Consider the following 20,379-nt stretch of genomic DNA (forward strand, 5'->3'; position numbering starts at 1 on the left):
GGTATAAAGGTTCTCCCTCTTGCCTCCGCACACAAACATCAGTATTTTCAGGATAGAGAATGATACGGGTCTCATCAGAAAAGTGCGTTGTATACCACTGCTGCCTACTCCGCAAACAGTGTTTTCCTGCCTATGTGACACGAATCCCTATTCGAATCCGATTTAGAGGAGGAGTCTTGAGAAGTCTTCTGGCTCCTAATCCCTGCTCGTGGAACCTAATTCATATTGTTTGTGTTGACACCTACACTCCTGTAGGTGTCTGAAACCGCCACCGTAGGCGTCTAGCGTTGTGCTGAGACTTTCTGCTTGCTCTTATAAGCAGATATCGGTCCTGCACACTTGCTGTTTTTTTCCACGGCCGCTTCTATGACAATTCTCAACTGATCCGCTAGCTAGGAACTTATTCCAAAGACATTATTTTGACCTACAGCGACATTCACTGCGGCGTACACCTGTCTCATTCACTGCTCCATTAGAGTGACTCTACTGAGACTCTGGTCGTACGTTATTGTTGTCCGAACAATCCTGAAGCGACACCTCGTAATGGCACAAAGCACAAGTGTTGTAATGTTTGCAGGTGACAGACCCCACATGCTGACCTCTCAGTGTAGAAAAATGGACTGCTTCCTCTAGAAGTACATTGCAAATAAACCAATATATTGATGTTATAACGTATTCTGGATCACACGTTCAGTATTTATTTCGGCAACTGTTTAATGCCATCTGCCAGCCTTAAAATTTTATTTTTCTCCCTGATGAATGTTCTTTTCATGTCTACACGCCCTTCGTGAAATATTGCGGAGATGTAGGAACGATGTCTTTGGGTGCTGTGTACTGTGTATTTAAACTGGGGACCTAGAAACGACGGAGAGGATTCGTCCCTCCGTAGCCCTCACCGAGGGTTATTTTGCGGTTCGGCCCTCAGTGGATACCCGCCCCCGGGAACTTCTTACACCAGGTGAGTGTAGTCCCAGTTGTTTGCGTGGTAGAATAATTATGGTGTACGCGTACGTGGAGACAGTGTTTGCGACATAGTGTAACTGAGGCGGAACAAGGGGAACCAGCCCGCATTCGCGGAGGCAGATAGAAAACCGCCTTAAAAACCATCCACAGGCTGGCCGGCACACCGGACCTCGACACTAATCCGCCGGGGACCGACGCGCCTTCCCGGTAGGGAAGCAGCGCGGTAGGTTTGGGTGGGGAGTTCGCACATTCTTTCAATGAATACTCCATTCCCGACAGCATCTATCGTGCCAGATGGTGAATAAAACTCACCTGAAAAAGTTTTATCCAAAAAGTTATATAATTCCAACTTCCTTCTTTGCTTCCTTTACTTGTACGTACTGAATAACTACGGGTACAATCTACAACCCTGCCTCACACCTGTGTCAATTGCTGCTGCCCTTTCATGTCCCTCGATTCTTGTAACTGCAGCCTGGCTGCTGCGCTAGTTGTAAACAATATATCGCTCGCGCTGCCTTCAGAATTTCAAATAACTTATTGCAGTCGGCTTTGTCGAAAGCTTTCTGTAAATCTACAGATGCTATACACGTAGGTTGACCTTTCTTCAGTTTATCTTCTCAGGCAAGTTGTGAGGCCTGTACCGTCTCATGTGTTCCTACATTTCGCAGGAGAAGAATTCATGGAAACAGTAGAAAAAATTTGAGACTTACGTAGATAAGGTACTTTGATCGCCTTAAAAGTGAAAACGTGCATGAAAAATAATCATCGAACATAGTCTAATTCGATCATAAAATAGTTGCAGTTACCTCGCGGATTCTCGCGGACACTATAGAGACGCAACCTTTTTTATGTCCTGAGAGGTGATCATAAAATGCACAAAAAAATTTAAGTTCTTAACATCAAATCGGACGCTTGTCAAAAGTTGTATGCATGCATCGCTTGAAAAGTCCTAGTACCGTTTCAGAATCAGATGCGGAGAAAAAGAAACCATACACAGACGTCGCTGAAAACGTTGCAAGTCGCACGCTAACGCAACTCCCACCGAGGCGAGTGGTCGAGTTAAAGACGTTCCTCTTCCAGGTCTCACAGAACTTCTTACTGGGCTCCAGTGTTCGGAAGTCTTACAGCCCTTGGAAATCTGAAGGCTGGTGAGCCCCGCAATTTAAAATATAACCCATTTGCACCCGACATACAACTAGCCAACTAGCTAGAGAGTCGGTAACTCACATATAGGAACGTACTCTGCTAATGTATATAATACTTGCTCATTAGATTATCACTTTCCGAGCGAACATCGTAACTCTTCTTCCTGTCTTTAACTTCGTGTGTGTGTGTGTTGTCATCCTCAATAATGCAAGTGGCGTACTCATGGGAACATTATTTGACAAAATGAGTCGCCAAACTATCTGAAACTGTATAACTGTTGTCATTAACTTCAACCAAATTAGTTGCAAAATCGAAATAGCAAATTAAAGAAATGATGCTGTGGAATTCTGTGTTGTGCAGTGCAGTGAATCAGTGCTGCAGAGTGTAACGTCATAGCATGTGATATGCGATTCCAACACACAAAGCTAACAGAATAAATATCCTACATAAAATTACAAAACTAATTTCGAAAGACTAAATAACCAAAGTGTTTCTGTAAAAATTCCTTGTGATTTTAAGTAAGAAAACTTACTAAATAAAATTCCAAACATTAAGCAATGCACATGCAAATGTAACCCTGCACAGTAAGAATAAGTTTTTCTGACACAAAATGTAATCCGAACTGAATTTTACGTAAATGTAACCTGGTAAAGATTTTCAAATGCAGTCCATAATTATGAATGATCTTATTGTCCTCACTGTAAACTGAGCCAAACAAATTTTCATACCTTACATGTGACAACGGAAACTCGCTGCTGTTCTAAAGCGATGAAAGTACAAATATAGTGCACCAGCAAACTAGCTAAAGAAAAGCTCTGTTTTCCTCAAAGTGCAATCCAGCGATAGCTGATGGAAGAAATTCGATATACTAAGTGACTGAATGAGACTAGCATTCTAAAACTGTATTGAACCTCTGATACCTTAACATTTGTCATTGTCTTCACAACAATCGATTCTACAAAAAAGTGTATTACTCTGTGTGAGATTAGTTTCTGAAATGATGGAGTGGTAAATTTCCGAGTGCAAGTTATGTGAACTGATAATTTGTTTCATCACGTCTGAACAGTTGAAAAAATAAAGAAAAATTCCACTAAAACGTTCCGTTCTTCAAACACATCATAAATTACGCGCAAGCACTCAGTTCAGCAACAGTATTATCTGAAAATCTTCATACTTCTCAGATTAATCTTTATCAAAGCATATTTCCAAAATTCAACATCCTCTGAGTCTTTATCCCTGTGCTTTGTAAGCTATTTCCAGGCCGCTCAGTAGTGTAACTAACACCCGACTCACTGGCATCGACAGAACTGCTGGCAACCAAGTATCACAGTGTATGTACTCAGAACTTCTGTGGCGTAACATATCAACTCTTGGAGACTACTGTTCGAAGTGTGTCCAATGTACAAATAGGAAGTGTGACACATCGAATGAAAAAAGAGCTCACATCACATTCTGTCAATACCAAAAATAACCTGCAGAAATTGCATCTCTCTAGCTAGAAAACTGCATATCTGAAAATTATGAAACTAATCTCATTACGCCACTGGTGCTCTAGAAAAACCACAATAAATTCTTTCCGCTTGCAGATTTTATGTTGCCAGGCTCAAAATGGACAAAACAGAGTTAAATGACTTTCTCTACGTTTTAATGTAGTCTTCACAGTATTTTAAATATTTCTGGCACTTACTGACAACTTTTATATCACAAAAACAATATTGATCATAGAAAACTTCAAAAACTTTTAAAACACAAACGGCAGCCATATTTGTTTTTAGATTGGAGTTTAACAAGTATAATTATTAAACTGGACCTCTCTAAAAAGTTCATAAAAGTGAAAATTGTGGTCAACTATTAGACCTAGCGATCTGAAACTTCGCGTTTTTGAACTTTACAATAGCCTCTGCTGAATGGTAGACGCGAAGTAAGAGGCTGTGAATCATTCATTTCATTTGGGATGGTTGCACAGGTTTCTAAGCCTGCTGTGTGCAAGCAGCGACATGCAGGCGTAGAGGCATACAGCCGGGGGAATTCCGATATAGATAGTGCGGAAAACATTCACTCGCGACGCTTCGCTAGTTCTTTTGCAATCAGACCTTCTGGAGCTGCAAAGCAGTTTCATTGCTGAAAATTAACAAGGACAAAGCGCTGATCTGAAGCCTGCTGAATCTCACAGTGATTTTGACTCTACACTTCTACACTGCTCAGCTTATGTCACTTGAGGACCTCCCGCGTTGAGAAAACCACCTGCTGGTTTTAGGTGACACCGCGTCCTTGGTACGGAAGACGCAGCATGGTGTCTTGGGTGGACAGTCATCCACTGATGTGGGAGTAACTTCGGCTGTGCCCAAGGAAGTTTGTTGGGTCATCTTGTACGTAATGACACTGGACAAATTTAATAGTAACTTCAGACCCTTCGCAGGTGATGCAATTATTTATGCTGAACTATTGTGCGATATAAATCTGCACGAATATCAGTCAAATCTTGATAAGATTTCCAAGCGGTACAAAAATTGGCAACTTATTTTAATGCTCAGAAATATGAAATTATGTACTTCACAAAACACAACAAAAGTAGTATCCTATGACTACAGCATCAGTGAGTCAACGAATCATTCAACTCACATAAACACCTGGATGTAAAAATTTGTATGATACGGAATGGAACGATCACATAGGCTCAGTCGCAGGTAAATCAGGTGACCAATTTCTATTCATCGGTAGAATACTAGGGAAATTCTATCAGCCTTCGAAGGCGATTACAAACAAAACAGTCGGGCGACCCATAGCAGAATATTGCTCTAGTGTGTGGGACTGCTGCGAGATAGGACTGACAGGGGTTATTAAACTTACACAGAGAAGGGCAGCACGAATGATCACATGTCTGTCTGACCGTTAGCATCACTGAACTGGCAGACGCTCGAATACAGATGCCAACTTTTCCTTGAAAGCCTGTTTACAGGCCAGATTTAAGTGAGGAATCCTGGAACTTACCACAACTCTCTAGGTATCGTACTCATATGAAGCACGAAGACAGATTAAGCTAGTTAAAGTACGCACAGAGTCACTTAAGCAATCTTTCTTCCCAGTTTGTATATGGTATACGAATGGACCGAGAATAAATCTTGATAATTGCCACAATGAAAAGCAGTCGCTACTATGCACCTCACAGCGGCTTGCAGAGTATAGGTGTAAACATATATTTTCAGTTCCCGTGTACAAGGAAGCTAAAAGACTCATTACAAATTCATTTCTTTTCATCTCAGTAGAAGAATCAGGTGCGAAAACAAGAGGTCCGTTTGAAAAGTAAAGAATGTTTCAAGTACGACCCAGGCGATATGTCCGGTGCTGTGTGAGACCCAATATCGGGGATATACACTCCGGTCGCACGATATGTCTCGGACTCCAGCACGTGGCGTATGGTTTTCAGCCGAAACAGCCACTAGCGCCCTTAGAGAGGAGTTTGACACTACCGTTGCGCCATTTATCATTTTAGGTTGGTGTGTCAGCAGGCTCGTGCATAGTCCGAGTCGGTAGCGGCGGTGTCGACACGACAGTTGCTAACTGAAGGGGTCTGGGTTCGATTTCCTGCCAGGTCAGAGATTTTTCCGTTCGGTGACTGGAAGTTGTGGTATCCTTATTAGCACCGTCATAACTGACATGAAAGTCGTCTGCATGGCGTCATCTGACAAGTCTAGGACCATGTCGTTTCGTACTACGGTCTGGCTTGGCCGTAATGAATGTTGTACATTGTCGAAAATACACTGCTGTATCTTCCACTGTTGAGATGGCTGTATGAGCACACGCCGAAAGTCAATTTTATTATTAAAACATAAAAGACTGGAGAATGAACTGACCAATTCAGATACTGTTGCCCTATGTCAGTGATGCAACTGCCTATTGCAGTCTGTGCGTGATGGAGTGGTTTATGCTGAAATGCTCGGGAGTGGCTTGGAGGTCGCAAAATTGAGGAGTCGGCAGGTAGCGCTCCATGCTGAAGAGGGAGGCAGGTGTTTTGCCCTCAGGAGTGGAGTGATTGTTTAATAATGCTGCTGGTTTCTTATACCATAACAGTGACCCACGGTCATTAACGAACTTAGATTTGCAACAGGGAAAGTTTCAAGTCTTGCAGTGAACACATAGTGTGTTGTTGGGCGATCACTCTGTTGTATAAATAATTCAAAAGCCAACATGCTTAAACACTGTTTAGTAGATGACCGACCGTTGTTAGTCGAGCTGCGGTCATGTGTCAAATAGTTTTATCTTGTGACTTCTGTTTTATATATCTGATGGAATAGAATGACCATGAAAGCAGTTGTTTTTTAATTTTTATTTCTGCGACAATGATTTTATATCAGCTGGCCTGCCTCATGTATTGTTATATCCAAATGATTTATGCATGTTAAGCTGCATTCAGATCCGATGATGGCACCTTTAGTGTTTTGAAACCGGTCATCTAGTAAACAATGTTTAAGCGATCTTGGCTTTTGAATTATTTATAAAGTTTCAAATGGGTTCCCGTTCGCGGATGCGGAATTTCGATCAGTTTCTCCAGTTTCTCATGGGTGATGCGGTTTAGTAAGAGCGCTCGTGAGTCATAGTTAAACGCCTCATATCACATCCTGGAGTTTTTAGTGGCCTGCAAGCAGCATTTGATGAAAGTGGTACGCTTTGTCGGAATTCGTTGACAGTAATAAACTGCATTAGTTTCCATGGATGTATGAGGTTCTTGCTGTTGTGGTCTTCAGTCGGAGATTGGTTTGATGTAGCTCTTCACACTATTTTATCCTGCACAAACCCCTTCATCTCTGCATAGCTACTGCAGCCTTAATCAATTCGAAACTGCTTACTGTATTCAAGCCTTTGTCTCCCTCTACAATTTTTATCCACCAAACCTCCTTCCATTGTCACACTGACGACTCCTTGATGTTTCAGGATATGACCTAAAACAACTGATCCCCTTTTTAGTTAAGTTGTGCCAAAATATTTCTTTTCTGCCAGTTTTTTTCTGTTATGACCTGACGAAACTACGCTCGCCGAGCCATAACTATGGGTTCTTTGATTTCCCTAGGAGACGGCCCGTTGGAACTACAACTGATGAAATATTAGTTCTCTTCGTTATTGGATAATAAAAAGACTTAACTTAACTTGATACAATCGTTTGTCACAGGAGTGCTTGATATTTTACAGCTGTCATTGACTTCACGGTCACTTTATGCACTAATTAACAAACACTTCTCTTCAAGTACAATTTTCAACATTTGCAACATGACATTTCCATCCGGGACTTAGTCCTACTCGACGATGTCGACTGCTTCAGCTGTCATAAACTAGATGGAGCGCTTTTCTGCTCAGCTTTATTTTGGCCTCTGTGTGAAGGAGAGAGTGAGAGAGAGAGAGAGGGAGAGAGAGAGAGAGAGAAAGAGAGAGAGAGAGAGAGAGAGAGAGAGAGAGGGAGGGAGGAGGGGGGGGGGTCGAGGGCTTGTCTTCTTTATCCACTCCCATTCGTTATTGTGTACTGCTGCGAGACATCGCTAATGTCTTTGGTTTCGATGAGCGTTGATGACTGTGGTGTGCCACAGTGATCTTCGTACGATACCACAGATTTCGTACCTACTCACTAGTTATTCGAACAACCCATTTAATTTTCAACATTTTTCTTTACCGCCACATTTCATTTCAAAAGCTTTTATTCTATTCTTATCTGCATTTCTTATCGTCCACGTCTCACTTATGTATAAGGCAGTGCTCTGAAAGCCATTCTTCAGAAAACATCTTTCAAATCATTTATCATTCCGAGAGATATTAGTCGCTGGTGAGCCACGAAGACACATTAGGCGTTTATTTCATCTAATACGAATGCCAATGTCTTTGGCTGCACAGTGCATATACATCTACCTAGGCTATGCTATGGACGAGTAATTAGCTGGCCAATCTGGCCAGAGTCAATGCGGCAGAGTTTGAGCAATGTACTCGAGTTGGCGACCAAACACAAGTACGCTTATATTTCCGGGAGTGTTGGGGCCACATTCTGTACGAGGACGCTGCCTGCACAAACTTTGTCTGATATTTCATTCCTATGGACATTTTGTATGTTGCAGCCTACAAGTATTTGCAACGAGATAGTGGCTTGCATGCGCGTAGTATTTCTACATCTGCGTCTACATCCAAAGGGTGAAACACCTAAAACTTGCAGCGTAAATATTGCGGATATGGAAAGTACTACTTATGTGTGCTTTTCACGGAATGGATTGGTAATCAGGGGCTCGTATTGTTAGCAAATAAAAAGATTATAATAATACTTAGAAAGTGTAGTTTTGTGCAAACATTCTTTTTTTTTTAGATGGAACAGTGTCTGTTGATATTAACAAGCTAAAAGCCGAACACATCAGAATGTCAGTGGGGTTTGTTGAAGGATTCGAGTTCGAGTAGTTTACGAGATGTCGTATTCTGAAAAGTTGCCACATCGACACTCGTTTTTGCCATTCAACCTGTATAGTTGCTAAGTACGATGTTGTTATGTTTGCTTATAGTGTGCGTGTGTGTTCCTTGAGCATTGTGACTTTCTGGCCATTTAGTGTGGGACAGTTCTAGCATTAGCTTGCGAGTCGATGATGGGATTTATCAGTGCAGAAAAAGCCGACGTGCTCATGGTGTATAGAGAGCGTAATAAGAATGCAGTTCGTTCTTGCCATCTCGGCAATTATTTATCAACCTCTTCAACAAGTTACATGAAAATGGTGGTGTAGCACGTAGCCAACGTAACAGAAGGAAACAAGTGACAACAGAAGAGGAGGAAATTAATGTCCTTGCTGCTGTAGCAGCTGATCCGCACGTTAGCTCCCGCGCAATTGCACGAGGAAGTGGCATGAGTCAGACAATTGTCCTACGCATTCTCCATCGACATAGGTTACAACCCTACCACATCTCTCTCCATCAATAGCTGCACATGGAAACGATTATGAGTATCGTGTTAAATTCTGTACGTAGGCATTAAGACAGGATCTCCAGAGATATCAAGTATCTTGTTTAGTGATGACGCCACATTTATCGATCGTGGCCAGGTAAACCACCGAAACATGCACTATTAGTCTATCGACAATCCCCACTGGCTTCCTCAGGTAGAACATCATCGTAAATGGAGCGTAAACGTGTAGTTTGGAATAGTGAACTATCAGATCATAGGCCCGTGCTTCATAGACGGAACACAGAACGCGCATAGGTATCGCAGTCTCTTATCAGAACATCTTCCAAAGACGCTAGAAGACGTTCCTCTGCAAACAAGGAGGAACCTGTGGTACCAACATGATCGTTGTTGAGCCCATATTGCACTACGTACTACAGCAAGTCTTCACGAATTGGATTGAAAGCAGGCGACCTGTACCTTGGCCAGTGTGGGGCAACCTTAGAGACGCTGTCTACAAGAACGTACCAACTACATCCAATGCTATGCAATGGCATGTTACTGCAGCCTACTCGGACATCTCTGCTGAAATGCTAGCACATGTGCAGCTCTCGTTCCATACCACATTAGAGTATGCACTTGTGTGGTGTGCGTACTGTAAGACCTTTGGTACACACACCATCAGATTATTTGACTGGTCGCTCTAACGAAGTAGGCGAGTGTCAGCAATATGTCTCGTGGTCTTATCGTGGCGTATGTATCTTCTGCCGTTAGGGCAGACGATATAAATGCCACTTGCACGCTTAGAGTAGTAGATTGACGGTGACCAACGTTAAACAGAACTTGATTAAATTTCACACACATTAAAATAATAAAAATCATAGACATTACATAACTTGATTCTGGATGCTGTTTACAATTGACAATCTGAAGTTCCTTTGGTCTTGGCACGTTAATCTTATTCTCACATATCTCTGATACTTGACAAAGTGTCTGTACATTTATCTTCATGGCTATGTACAGGAATATGATAATCTTCTTAGGTGCAGACTGAAACTTGACTATAGACTGGTACAGACTAATGCAGACTGGTACAGACTGGTGCAGACAAATGCAGACTGAGTAATCGGAGGTCTGTAGACTCGTTATAATACCTCGCTCGTTCAGGTATCACTGCGCGAGTGTGATCCGCGAGGAGAAAAGGTTCTACGTTAGCAGCAATCTCATTGGCTGCATTACATATTAATACGCGGATCGGCGGAAGCAGAATTTGGTCCGTCTCTAAGGCAGCGCCATCTCATAGTGTGGAGATGGACAAGCGCTGTGCCTGTGCTGTTGTGATTAGCGGGATGCGCTCTAGTGGGAAAGTTGTGTACGCGCTGACTACGCGGAAATATGTACACAACAACTTGTGTTGTTCTTTAGTATGTGCTGTCACAGGTATTGCACAAGTTTTGGTGCAGGAACTTTCCAAAATACGGTACCTTGTAAACGAATCGAACTTGAGTTGTGAAACAAACTCCGTTGGCATTCTAATTTAACCTCCTTTTAGATTTTTACTGTCATTAGGAATTTTTCTGTGTAAAAAGTGTATGTTTGCAAAATGGTTCAAATGGCTCTGAGCACATCTGGGACTTAACATCTGTGGTCATCAGTCCCCTAGAACTTAGAACTAATTAAACCTAACTAACCTACGGACATCACACACATCCATGCCCGAGGCAGGATTCGAACCTGCGACCGTAGCGGTCGCGCGGTTCCAGACTGAAGCGTCTAGAACCGCTCGGCCACACCGACCGGCCATATGTTTGCACAAAAATACACTTCCTTAGTATTATTACAATCTATTTATTGGTTAACAATAAGAGTCCTTCACTACCAATTTATTCTGTGAAAACCGCACAGCCGGCTGGGATGGTCGAGCGGTTCTAGGCGATACAGTCTGGAATCGTGCGACCGCTACGGTCGCAGGTTCGACTCCTGCCTCCGGCACGTGTGTGTGTGATGTCCTTATGTTAGTTAGGTTTAAGTAGCTAAGTTCTAGGGGACTGATGACCTCAGAAGTTAAGTCCCATAGTGCTCAGAGCCATTTGAACCATTTTCAAAACCGCACATCAATAGCGCTTCCCACTTCTGCAATATTTGCACTGCAAGTCTTAGGTGATTCACCCTGTATACTTCACTAGCCAACGAATGGTGCAAGGCGGAGGGTACCATGTACCAATACTAGTCATTTCCTTTCTTTTCCCACTTACATATAGAGCGAGGGCAAAAGGACTATCTTCTATATGCCTCCGTACAAGCGCTAATTTCTTTTATTTTCGTGGCCCTTTCGCGAAGTATACGTTGTGCAACAGCAGAATCGTTCTGAAGTCAGTTTTCAATGTCGGTTATATAAATTTTCTGAGTAATGTTCCCGGAAAATAATGTCGTCTTCCTACCAGGAATTCCTATTTGAATTCACAAAGCATCTTCGAAATACTCGCGTGTTGATCGAACCTGCCGGTAACAAATCCAGCAGCGCGCCTCTGAACTTCTTCGAGTGTTCCTTTAATCCGGCTTGGTGGGGTCATAAACACTCGAGCTGTACTGAAGAATGGATCGCACTAGTGCGCTGTACGCGGCTTCCTTCACAGGTGAACCACACTTTCATGAAATTCTCCCAGTAAAGCAAAATCGACCATTCGCCTTCACTACTACTGTACCTAGGTGTTGGTTCCATTTCATATTACTTTGCAACGGTACGCCTAGATATTTAATCTATGTGACTGTGTCGAGCAGCACACTACGAATGCAGTATTCGAACATTACGGCATCGTTTTTTCTATCTATCTGCACTAACTTAACCTTTACTACACTTAGACGAAGCTGTCATTCATCCCACCATCCATAAATTTTGTCTACGTCATCTTGTATCCTCCTACAGTCACTCAACGTCTTCATCTTCCCGTACACCACAACGTCATCAGCAAACAGCCGCAGATTGCTGCCAGTCCTATTCGTCAAACCGGTCCTATCACACTTCCCTGGGGCGCTCCTGACTATATCCTTCTCTCTGATGGCCACTCGCTGTCGAGAACAACGTACAGGGTTCTGTTACTTAAGAAATCTTCGAGCCAGTGACATATCTGGGAACATTCGTTGCCTTTATCAACAGCCTGCAGCCAGGCAAGGTGTCAAATGCTTTCCGGAAACCTTGGAGTATGGAATCTGCCTGCTGCTTTCATCCAAAGTGATATTATGTGAGAAAAGGGCAAGGTGAGTTTCGCACGAGCTCTGTTTTCTGAATCGGTGCTGATTTGCGGACAGAAACTTTACCGTCTCAAGGAAGTTTATGGTATATGAACTGAGTATATGTTCAAGAATTCTGCAGCAATCCGATGTTAAGGATACTGGTCTGTAATTTTGCGAGGCCGTTCTTTTACTTTCTTATATACAAGTCACCTGTTTTTTTTTTTTTTTTTTTTTTTTTTCTCCAATCGCTTGGGACTGGAAATGCAAGCTAAGTAAGGGGCCACTGCCTTAGGGTAGCTACTCTACGAATAGGGTTTCCACCTGGAACTAGTGTATATATGTTGCAAACTCTTTCAGGTGCTTCTTTATGCCAGGGGTGCCTACTACTATATCCTCAACACGGGAGTCTGTGCGACGGTCAGACGGCGGGATGTTTGCACGCTCCTCCTGCGTGAATGATTTCTCAAACGCGAAATTCAGATCTTCTGTTTTCCTTTTGCCGTCTTCTATTACCGCACCAGACTGGTCAACGAGTGGCTGCATTGTAGCTTTCGATCCACTTTACGATTTTACGTATGACCAGAATTTTCTCGGATTGTTCAACTTTATGGACATACCGTTGTTGTAAACAAAGGGCAGTCTGTTGTTCAAAGCGAGAGGCTTTGTTCCAAGGAACAATATGGCATTCCATCTATTCATCTGGGACTGTATCCCATGGCACAAGTTGCTATCCCACTAATTTATTATGAAGTTAAGATTGTATGAGTTCCTTTCTATGCTAACTGAAGTGCTTGGTTAAAAAATTATCTATGTGTTCTGTTAGAGGACAAATTGGAACGTCCCCTTAGAACAATTGTATACGAGACTGTGCTTAAACTGACACACAATAATTTTAGCGCAACGCAATCTGACTATCAAAACTCCCTTCAAAAGAATGGCCCAGACAAACATTAAACTATACGTTTCACAAATCACTTACCTCACCAAAAATCTTCCTTACTCGAACTACTGCAATACAGCGAGCGCCACTACTGCCAGCTAAATAAAAGATTCAAACTACGGAAGGCACTAACTACTGATAGGGATAGTTAGCAAATGAAAGATATTAATAGAGAACAAACAATGTATTTACCTTAATAGTCATAATATATATAGCAGTTCATGACAAATTACAAAACTCCGCCATCTCTCTCCCCACATCCACCACTGCTGGCGGCTCACCTCCAACTGCCCAACGCTATGCGCTGTTCACATCCAGCTGCCCAACAATACAATGGCAGACAACAATGCAAACTAGCCACAGACTGCACACAGCACAGCCATACAGAGCGCTACGTGGCATTACCAATATAAAAATCTAAACAGCCTACTTACAAAATGTAACTTTGCTACGACAATGTCTCACTTTTTTATCGAATAATAAGCGGAAGTTACTTTTGAATTTGTCTTCAGATATTTCGATCAGACAGTGATTTCTAACAACTAACTTGTTTTTTTGTGCTCATTTATCATTTTTTAAATTAGTTGATGCGAGCGCAATGCACTAGACACTTTCTGCCTTTACCATAATCGTTATTCAGATAATCTGTCATCACCAGAACTATTTACACATTCTTTTCATCCATTTTACAGCATGTATAAGGTAGATTTGTATTGCTGAGTGTTGTTAGAATTCCTACTGATCATAAGTGTATCTGGAGTGATTATGTGCTTCAAGTTCATTGTGAACAGATTTTAGGTCAAAGTCTCTCCAAAAGAAAGAGCACATATATATTTGCAGGTAGCATCAGGAGATTGGAGTTCGTTGATTGCAATGTTGCATTCACTGGAATGCATGTTCAAGTTCGCCTTAAATTACTCGTTGCGCTATGAAAGTCTTTCCTAGTTCTGAGCGTATCAATGAAATAGCAGGCAATTCACGTCCCTTTTCTACCATGGGCCAGAGTTTTGTATAAAAGTGGGAATATTTTCGGGGAATTTTCACTGAAGTTACACCAGTATGTACTCAGTTTCGTTAAAAAAAATAAAAATAAAAAAAAGACAGAAAGCTTCCAGACCCATACAGATGCCTTCAGGTAGGACACTGTAACAAATTTCTCTTTTTCATAAATACATTCTTTCCTATTGACAATCCGCATTTCGTGTCCTCTCTAGGTCGGTCATCATCAGTTATTTTGCTGCCCTAACAGCGAAACTTTTACTGTCTCAGTTCCTTAATTAATTCCATCACCTTCACTTGACTTAATTCGACTACTTTCCATTATCCTTGTTTTAGTTTTGTTAATGTTCATCTTAAAATCTCTTTTTCAAGACATTATACATTCGATCAACTGCCTTTTCAAGTACTTTGCCGTCTCTAACAGAATTACAAGTTCATCGGCAATGTACAGTCCGTGACAAATTCGCGAGACTCTCTCCCCTTACCGTTATGCTGCACTGCACAATTTTACTGTATGTTACGCAGCTTAGCTTGCAGCGGGATGAAGGGCTACCTACACACAGTCTGCAGGCGGGAAGTCGAAAATTATCCGGGCATTATCAGGCTGTTTAGAGGCTATATCGCTGGTCATTAATTTATCGATCATGTTTATCTTTGTGTTAAATAAACTAATGAAAAACGGTATATAGTATGCTAGGTACTAATACAAATGAAGTAAAACTTATCACTATAACGTTACAAAAAAGGATTCTTTAATAAAAGAAAGTAATCCAAATTTTCATGAATTAGCAGGATAATAAACACTTTCGGCTTCGGAACTATATGTGACTGCGTTCAATCCACAGCGATAGTGAAGTAGTGTTACAGAAAGGACTACTACGAAAGTATGGAAAAGTAGCAACAGGGGTAGATAAGCCTCCATAACGAAACCCAGTTAACAAATCATTCAGTGACCCTAATAATTCAACAAAACTGAGAAAAGCAGAAAAATCAGGCATTAAGAAGTGTGAAGTTCTGCAAGTTTAAGCAAAAATTATGTGGGGAAGTTGTCTTAAGTTTTCTTTACTGATTGTCATTCTACCTGTTATTGCCTCTTTCACTTAAGAAGTAAAAACATTGCCTCCAACAAGATCAGAACAGTAAACTTACACAGTCTTCCCCGCAAAGCGCACAAACTTTAGGGCGAAGCTAGGATACAACTCTAGGAAACATCGCTTCCTTGTTGTCTCAGTGATGGATAAGATGGAGCATTCGCAACACAAACAGCGAAGCAAGCAGCAGTTTCCGTTGGTCCAAGCTTCTTGTCTCTACGTCACGCCTTAAGTGAGTGTAATTCACTATATTTAATCTAAAAGACAAGAAAATATCAAGTAAATTTACCGGAACGATTGTGAACCGCTCCAGGAAGTAAATCGACGGCCAACGTAGTTGCCAACATATTCTGTAATGTCGCATTTTTTCTATTAGACTAGCAACAGGTAGAATACATTTGCTCAGTCGTTGTGTTTCTGGGGCTGCCTAACAGTGAAGACGTTCATGCTCCGAAGATGCGGCAGCACGAGCTGCCACCATTTTGACTGGGAACTGAACTATGTAAAATATAAGCCAATGTGTCTTATTCGCATTTCTGTAGTTATGATTTGGCTTTGAAGCGTAGTTACGAATAATATCCAGATGCACTGACTACACCTCGAACATCATAAATATAGACCACGGAAATTATTTGGGCGGCTCTCCTCCTCAGTAGCTGTTGTAGTTACTTTCGTTTTTCTGTAAACTGCAAACTAAAAAAAACATTCATGACAAGTGATTCGATTTTTAAGCATCATCAGATTTTATTAAAATTATATGAGTCAATAACATTTTCCCATTTGAATGCATTCATTGGCTTCACGCCTAAAACATAATAAAATAATTGAAAAGACAAATAACACTGATTACGAAACGCGAATATCCACAAAGAAATTTCGTAAGCTGCGTATAACAAACAGTGTTAAATTAGAAAACGAACCATGCAAGAAAATCTATTCAATGATCGAAAAACAGGATTCAAAAGACGCAAAGAAAACTAAACGGGTAAATGACGCACTGTAAGTTCGATTCCAGTTTCTGATAACATGAAAGGAGAAGCAGTTGAGAATGTGAAACAAGGAACAAAAAGTGTTAACCTTAATGTCTCGAATATGTCACTCTTAGGTAAAACTGTCATTCATTCTATAAAATCGAAGGGGCGCATGGTATGGTCAACTCGTAACGATTGCAGTATAACTACTGGTGATACTTTGTCAATAAAAGCAGATGATGAATGAGCTCTTCTATTTTCAGACGACTTAAGTCAGACAGCTAAGAAAGTATTACTGTAGTTAAATTTTAAAACAGACTCCTGTGGTAAACATTACGGTACATGCCGCCAAATCTGACCCTCAGTGGACAATGCTAATTTCATTTCATCTTCGAGTCTGTTATACAGGCTTAATAATGCTTTCGAGACAGATCCTATACACATCAACTTGTCTCCCGAAACAACAGCTCGTCAGCTCTCGTTTAAGTAAAACGCTGAGGATTACATAAATAGGGCAAAACCTGAAGGACAAATAGGCGTGGAGACGAGACACCTCACTCTTTACATCACCATGGAATAATCTGAAAATTTGGAACGTTGGTAAGGCAAAAAATTTAGATGAAACGAGTTGATGAAATAAAGCAAACATTTCGAGTTCAAACCTAAATCATTTCTTCGATATGTATTCTTGTTTTGAAATCGCCTCTAGACAGATAACAATTGCAATATACATATCACTGAAGATCTCTTCGAGTCGTTTTGGAATCTTACTTTAATGACTCAAGGTTGCGGACGGGAGTGTTTGCCATCCGATGGTATCGTCATCGTAGTTACGGTATGATGGAGCATGTGATCTCACTATGTGACACAAGTATGCCGTTGTCCGAAAAATTTGTAGATGGAACGAGATCACTTTCCTTTGCCTTGGTACTAATTACACGTTTTAGATAAGGCTGACCTTTCTCAACTTGAGAGTGTAAGCCTAGGGACCGACGACCTCACCAGTTTGGTGCTATAGAACCTTACCACAAATTTCCAAAATTTCTGACCCAGAAACTTGCAACGCTTTCAGTCTCCACATGGCACTCATCTAGCACCCTGCATTTTGTGTTTCAGAAAGCGTGGTTAACAAGGGAAAGCCACCATAGGTCACTCTGCCCACAGTCTGCCACGCATGTTCTTCCTGACTGTCCATCGATCCACGAGGAGCGCGTGCCGGCCGGCCATCTGTGATGGGCCTTCAAACCTCCACTGTCATCTACATTTCCCACTCCCCCACTTCCACTGTCACTTCCTGGAGTGCCGCCCCTGGCCTCCCTCCCCATACCTCGCCTCCCCTACCCCCACTCACCCATTCCCCACATCCACCCATGTTGTTTACCCCACATCCACACCCTTCCCCCAGCCCCCACACCCACAACTGCTCCCTCTCCTGCCCCCGCCCTCACGTACACCTCTGTTGCTGCCTCTGCTGTCATCCCTCAGGTGTTTGGCTTCCCCTCTCTCACCCCCTGCTTTATCATCTGCATCCCCTGTCTGCTTCACGCCATGCCAGGCCACCATCGCCACCACTGAACCAGTCGCATCCCCCAGTACCACCACCACCTTACATGATCTGCCAAATGCCCCCTCCATCTCCTGCCCGTCCATCTCCCCTCCTCCCAGCCTACTGTCTCCAAAAAAACCCTGAAGCACGTCACTGCCGACTCTATTCCCGCCATTTCCCACAAAATGTCAATGCCACCACCACCCCCGTCCCTCCCGCCATTATCTCCATGGCCACCTCCCCTCCTCCGGACACCCATTCCCCAGCCCCCACTGTCCACACTTTTGTACTGTGAACCCCAGACCCCAACTTCCTTGATGCCCATACCCTCACCATAGAGACACATAAGTATCTACCTGGTGTGTCCATCCCCAACTGATTGCCTGCTGGGACTCAGCCCTAATCAAGTCCCCCTCCTTTCATTTGGACCTCCGCTGTAAACTCACACACATCGTGTTTGGCCCTCACACATCCCTGACACCCTTCCTCTCCTCTTCCTCTCCTCATCAGCCCCAGCCTCCCTCCCGCCACCCCACCTACACTGCCATGATCACCAAGCTCAGCCCAGTGATCACAGAGGATGAGCTGTTGGTGGAATGAACTCACACCCAGACCTGGAAATCTGCTCTGCTCGCCATATCCACAATGCCTCCAGTCCCACCAATCTCATGCGGGTCTTTTCAGATCCGCCCCTTCCATCCACCACCTCCTCACCCATGGTGCCCTGATTTTCCTCCGCCGCCACTGTGTTGAATGCTCCACATCCCCTCCCCAATCCTACTGCTGCCAGTGCTGCCTCATGTACAACCACCACTTGACCCCAATTGCCACCCCCACCTGTACCCATTGCAAGGCCTCCCATTTTCTCAAAAACTGCCCCAACCTCGCCACCCCCCTTCCTGTAACACCTGCAATGGCCCCCATCCCACCTACAACCACAACTGTAAAGCTAAACCCCTCCTGACACCCCAAGATATCAGCGCACTCCATGACGGTGGGGAAAAGAGAATAAACAAAGTGGGAATGATCAGTGATGGAGAAGACCTCAGAAAGGTGGGATGCGAAGTGGTTGTCGGGAAGGGGGCAGTCGTTATGGAGAAGGGGTAATGAGGAGCAGAATGAGAACCAGTAAGGTGATGGAAGGCTGATCAGTACTTGGAGGAGTTAATAGGGAGGGTGACATTGAGTCATGTACAGATGTGGCGCCAGTCCCGGCGTTCTTTGTTAAAATAAGGTTCCGTACGTGTTGCTGTATTTGCCGATTGTGTCGGAATGTATCCCTGCCACAAGTGCACAGGAAGGAGCGATAGAGGTGGTGAGATTCACAGAGGAGAAGGACAGCCCACAGCTGGAGAGTGGGATGGTGGGGATGGATGACTTTAGTGGGAATATGGGTCTCCACGGCGTCAGTAATGGCATTCTGAAGGAAGAACGAGGTGTGGACAATGTCATCAGGATTGTGATAGGCAAGACGGTAGCTTTCGACCTGGATGGTGATGGATTCCCAGTAGGAAACCCAGTTGGCACAACAGTAGTCATGGACTACCTTGGGAGGAGGTGTAGGCCAGGGAGCCAGGGGCGGGTGGTGAGCAGACTGTTGTAACGGCGACCGGAACCGTCACAGGGTTGAAGTAACAGAAAACGTGGCGAGACTGACGGAGCGGCCCGCGAACAACAACACAGTGGAGAGGACGGACACGACCAACGAAGGACCTTCGACAACAACAAGAACGAGACAACAGAGTCAAGACAACCTAACTAGACAACCACGTCCACTCATAAACAAAACACGAAAGTAAATACGCTGTCTAAGGCGAAGCGATATGTCGAGAGACGTGCGCAATATTAGACTGACTGGCTGAGCTTTTTTTTTTTTTTTTTTTCCTTTATTGAATTTCAATTCCCCCCGAAGGGGGCGGGCTGGCAGCAGCTTAGGACGCCGCTCTGCAGCCTACAGATTTTCTGACAAAGAGCAGGAGAATAAATAATAATAAAAAACAGGCGATAAAATCGGGGACTTAGTGAGTAACAAGGTGAAAAGAAAATGGGGAAATTAAAACAAACAACAGAGGGATGATGAAGCGAATAAAAATACATACGGAGCAGACAGGGGAAACAATAGACAATTAAAAAAACACGGCGACAGTCTGGATTCTGTTCGCAAAGTATATAAAATGCACACCCAGCGACAGCATGGTTTCTGTTCGCAACACAACACCGAATAGTCACTAGAACACAGCACGAAAAAGTCGGCAAAGGTGACACCACAGTCGAGAGCAGGTGGGGGGAAACTGGACAGGAGATGGGAAAACAAAAAGGGGGGGAAAGGAGAGTAAAAGCGAAGGGGGGGGGGGAACCGGGAAAGGAGCTGATGGAGGATGAGGACCCATAAGAGGGGTGGGGGGCAGACGCGACAGGGAGGGGGGTAGGCAGAGGAGGGGAATACAAAAGGACTGGGGGGGAAAAGGGAGGTAGGGAGAGGTGTAGTGGGGAGGAAACAGGACGGAAGGGGGGGGGAAGAGGGAGCCCAGGGAAAGGACAGAGGAAAGGAGGGGGAGGGAGGATCAGAGTTGATAGGAAGGATAAAT

The sequence above is a fragment of the Schistocerca cancellata genome, chromosome 2, assembly GCF_023864275.1.
Source record: "Schistocerca cancellata isolate TAMUIC-IGC-003103 chromosome 2, iqSchCanc2.1, whole genome shotgun sequence".
Taxonomy (NCBI): domain Eukaryota; kingdom Metazoa; phylum Arthropoda; class Insecta; order Orthoptera; family Acrididae; genus Schistocerca; species Schistocerca cancellata.